We start from the raw sequence: 5,250 nt of genomic DNA on the forward strand, positions 1-5,250 counted from the left end.
TACTGTATTCCTCAATGCTTCAGAAGCTTAATATAAAACTATGCTGCTTGAAATGAGTATAATACAATAAAAACATCATCCTGACGTCAACCTGACGTTGGGATAATACGTTGAACAGACGTTGGTTATTGGTTAGTTACCAACACAACCTAAAACCAACCAAATATCAACGTCTGATGATGTTAGACTTCAACGTTATGTGGACGTTAGTAAAATAACGTTGGGCAGACATTGGTTGTACAAGCAAATTATCATCTGTAATTAAATCTGATTAAAACACATTTTAATGCCTATCTTTTGGGATATTATAGTTTGGAGGAAACATATGAAAGATGAAGGGAGCCATCTTTGTAGTTACAGAGAGGAACACAATATATGTGTGTTTATGGAAAGCAGTTTGAAAATCAACTACACTGCCCACAATGCAATTGCAAATGCCTGATTGGCTGTGTGTCATGTGACTGTGACGTGGCCAGCTACCACTGGCTCTGCTGAGAGCACACCCCCACTTTGAATCCAAACCAGCACACAGCAGTTACATTTGTCAACAACAGCAAGCATTGAGAGCTGCTTGTCTAAAAGTGATTTAGGATAAAGCTAAACTAAATAAAATCACTGTTGATTGTTGAACAGGAAGATAGGTTGCTGCCAGTCTATTTGTGGGATTAAATCTACATTATGGAGACTTTTTGCACACAGAGAAGGAGTTTTGGAGCAGGGAGATGACACAGGTATGTAAAGCTATTTTAATTGATTGCTTTTGCTTCCAGTATTTTTTACAACTTCACTATTTACAATTCATACTCCAGTGTTTTCAACCCTTTTCATGTCAAGGACCCCAAAATCCAAAATGTAGACTATTTGGCTGCAGACCCCTTTTAATATGTGACAGGAACCCTCATTCATGTAAACAAGTTTCCATTATATAATGTTTCCAAGGTCCATTATTTATTCAGCAGTTAAATAGCGTTATTGTGACAGTAATCATTGCTATTTATAGAGTGTTTGTTTAGTAACATGTTAGGTTGAGAACCACTGCACAAGTGGTCCGTGAGGTGGTTCCAGCCTTCCAGGTGGTCCCCAGCTAAATGATGGGGAGTTGATAACCAAATGGACCCCTATAGATCTTTTAATTACTGTAAAATCAAACCAAATGGACAAGCTAAATTATTTTTACACATGATCTGTATTCCTAAATTATTGGGTATGAGACTGAGAGGCTAAATGGTGGTCCATGGCTCAAATGCATAATTGACAAACACTGATTTTGTGCCATGGTTCTCAAAGTGGGAGTGGGAGCTAGAAGTGATTTACAGGAGTTCATACTGCATGGTGTGTGTGTGTGTGTGTGTGTGTGTGTGTGTGTGTGTGTGTGTGTGTGTGTGTGTGTGTGTGTGTGTGTGTGTGCGCGCGCGTGCGTGCGTGCGTCATGAAATGTGATCTTACCATAATCCCAGTAATCCTTAATAATATTCCATCATATTCAAGGGCTTTTGAGAATACATTCAAATTAGACCACTGCAGAGGGCAGGTGTGTTTGTCCAGCCACCAGCTGACACTAGTTTGAATCTGCATCAAGGCAATTATGCTTCTGCCCAGTCAAAATCGTTTCAACAGAAAATGTACTAGTATTAGGCTACTTGAGTGAGTTCACCAACACAGTATATACACATACTGTATGTTTTAGGGCTAATGTGTCCGAGCATGAATTATCTCTGCCTTCTCCATGGCACATGATTTGACACCACTGTGTTAATGTCCCTGCAGTCCTCAGTCAAGCAAATCTACAGAGGCCTTGGAGAGGATCTTAGAAGGCAGGTCCAGCCAGCGGATCAGTACATTTTTATTATTTTTCCTTCTGAAAATGCCTTGCTTTGTGAGATGTCAATTTGTATAATGCTATGCTGAAGGAGTGTTATCTTAAAAGTGTTTTTTCTTTCTTTTTTTCCATAGATTCCGTACCGCACACAATGAGTCAGTGACGCAGGCTGAGGTGCAGGCCATAAAACACGACGACTCTCAATGGTCCACCTGCCTTATCAGAAGTAAGTGTGATATTGCGTTAAGGCCTATCCATACTTTGACCGAAACCGCCGTTTTCGGTCAAAAGGTCCTTTTCTACCATACAATTATATCCCTCGGGACTTCTGAAAAGCATTGGACCGAACGAGAGTTCGGAAATTTGCACGTCGGAAAACACAACTCACCGAACATTTCGGTTGAAGTATGGAGAGGCCTTTAATTTGGGGACATATGCCCTTACATTGGTTGTAATTTTAACTATAGGATGTCCTGGCATACCTGTGATCCTAGTTTACTGAGGTACTACACTGTCTCTCTGCATTCTGTGTATGTGTTAACCTTGCTCACTGTAAGTTGCTCTGAATTAAAAGCTTCTGCTAAATGCCTAAATTGTAAATATGATTTTACACAGTTGAAGTTAACAATTGGCACACTGACTAATATTGAAAAATGTAATATTGGTGCAAGTGATTTGTTTGAAAAGGTTGTTTTTCTATTCAAACATTAGTGATTTCTATAATGTTTGCTAAATTAGATAACAGGGGTCTCCCTTCACTGCAACTTGCAACTCTAGATTATTTTTAAATATGTTGAATCTAGAGCTGCAACAACAACCTGTGGCAGCCCATACATCTAAACAGAAATCAGAAAACAAAAGGTGAGTTTAAAATAATTTAGTACTGTCAGATAGGACTGTTTGTTTGGATGTACGGGCAGTCAATGGTTAGTGGTGCAGCTCTAGATTGCAGATTTGTACATTTGGTCTGCTTATTTCTTCGAGTTATCATCCTTTTGAGATGCCTTTATTTTATATTTAGAGTAGGGCTGGGATGCGATTAAAATTTTTAATCTAATTAATTACAGGCTCTGTGATTAATTAATCTCAATTAATCGCATTTTAATCGCACATCAATATTTGACCTGAGAAGCATTTTCTTTCAAGTAAAACACATTTTTTTGTATGAGTGAATCAACGAGTGAGTTTTTTAAATCTAAATTTCGCATCCACTGGGCCAAGCAAAGCGCTCTGATCGGCTACTTCTCCCTTTACGTTTGTTGTCTCTTCTTGATTTGTGCATCGATATGATCGGTATGCCCGAAACTTAAAGTTCTGTGGTGCAAAAACTAAGTGCGATTAAAATGGTAATTAATTAATCGCAATTAATCAGTTAATGTCCCAGCCTTAATTTAGAGTTCATTTAGTTGTATTTGTTGTTTAATTCACTAGAAGTTTGCAATAGAGCTATGAAAACCTAAAGGCCAGCAAGAAGATGTAGCTGGATGGGCCCATAGAGGACGTGAAGAGGAGGAAGACGATTACCAGCAAGAGAGATCGGGTGAGGTATTGCCCTGTTGTATTACGGTTGCATTTGTTTGATCATGTCAATTATCAATTACCTTATGTAAGGGATATAACAGTGAGGTGGTCATTGCTGAGAAATGGTTTCACTACTCACAAAAACAAAGGCAGGTATGATCTTAAGCTTATTCTACAGGTCTGGGCAATAGCATTGTTGTCCAGTCCAGATATGTGGCACACTTGAGTGAATCAAAGATTCTGTCTGGTGGGCATATTCTATTTCCTGGCCAAAGGTGGATTTTACCCAAAAGGTGGGGTTCTGAGAGGCTTCCTACCATAGGCTTTCATGATGGTATCATGAAACTGCCTTTGAGTCATATCAAACTGTTTACTCAAGTGTTGATGATTCCCAAGTCGCCGAAGTCGGGGTCCACTGATGAGTAACTAATGCAACATTGTTTTCTCACCCAACACAACAGTAAACATACAAACATACAGCATATTTGTATACATATATTTTTTTACGGCTTTCATTGTGAGCTTGTCGATTTTAACAATAGTTATCAGTGGAACAGTCAACTAAATGTAATAAATCAACTCCTGCAAGTCCAAGTGCTTGTCAGGGTGGGCATCCCCAGTTCAAGTATGATTATTATTATTTTTCTAGCCATAATATAGCCCCCATACAGTCATTTTGGATGGAAGCTGGCAGCAAGGGCTGCTGGTAGCAGTGAGTTGGATGATGCCTGCGACAAGCTGTTGAGCTGAAGTTAATGCATCTGTAAATCAATTGAAGTAGTAACTAATAACATTACTTTTTCTTCCCATCTGTAACATGTAGAGTATTGTCATACAGTTCATATTGGATGAAAGTGATCTCTGGTTTTCCCAGAGCTTTAATGCCTATTTCATTGTTACATTGTGTTGCCAAGAACAGGGTCAGATTCATTTTGTGACCTTGAATAAGTGTTTCAGCTGGACCAGAATAATCCCTATTCTTTAAGATCCTAGTTGGTTTGGAGTTTGGAAAGGGTTGACATTAACTTGTTCCTGGCCCTTCTCTAGTCGCCAGCATTGATTATTGCCCTTATCTGTTTCATTCAACTTCCTCCTTAGTGGGCAGCAAGTGTAAGGCAGGTAATCGCTTTATTGCCAGGTTTGAGAAGAGAAACAAGGGACTAGGTATAAGTAAAAACAAGCACAAAAGAACTAGGCTAGGTTTGACCACTCTACAGTACACCGGCTATTTGAAAATGGCAGATCTATAAGGTTTGTTAACCATCTATGTGTGCAGTTAACCTGGTCATGTCTCATCCTATCTATGCTGGCCTACAGCAGTTGCTCAGAGTGTGCTCAAAATATGGTTAGCTGTTTGATACATTAAGTTGATTACAACAAATGAGGAATGATTACACTTGTAAATATTCATAGTTGCGGGTTGCTTTAGTTTGGACTTGTTTTCGTAAGTGTAGTTGCTTATTTGGGCTTGCTTTTAAGTATATAGACCTGTTCCGCATGTTTCACTCACAGATACTGTAAGTGGCAACACCAAACAATCAAACACACATTTTAGTATTCAAGCTTTGCTTAGGAATTGATCGATTTGTTAATTGAGTGTTGAAATAGATACAGTAATATGGTATTGGTTCAATGGGAAAATGTCCCTGCCTTATTTAGGCTTGTTTCTGTTGCAGACTAGAGGTCCACAGAACTAGAGTATCTACCCCATCATTGCTGAAAGGCTCCCAAAGGCAGCTTGTCTGCGCTTTTCGACTTGTTCCAATGCTGCGTTGTGCAAAATCTGTGCGGTGGGAAAAGGGGCTTTAGGGATGTCCTCAGTGGTTATGATGTTCAGAGACTACTGTAAAATATATGCACAACCCAATATGCTGTCACGCATGGAGGGCACACGATGGCGCAAACACACA

General features: G+C 39.3%; 1 long non-coding RNA gene across 2 annotated transcripts; it reads left to right on the plus strand.

The window, feature by feature from the left end:
- Nucleotides 1–632: 632 nt before the first annotated feature.
- Nucleotides 633–3,359, plus strand: LOC308303807. Of its 2 annotated transcripts, none has more exons than XR_013963021.1 (3): nt 633–731; nt 1,954–2,045; nt 3,254–3,359. It is a non-coding gene; the product is annotated as an uncharacterized lncRNA (long non-coding RNA). The 2 variants fall into 2 exon arrangements; XR_013963022.1 differs by having other exon boundaries at nt 3,251–3,337.
- The last annotated feature ends 1,891 nt before the right edge of the window (nt 3,360–5,250 follow it).

This window comes from Nannobrachium achirus (assembly GCF_963921795.1).
Source record: "Nannobrachium achirus genome assembly, chromosome: 2".
NCBI lineage: Eukaryota > Metazoa > Chordata > Actinopteri > Myctophiformes > Myctophidae > Nannobrachium > Nannobrachium achirus.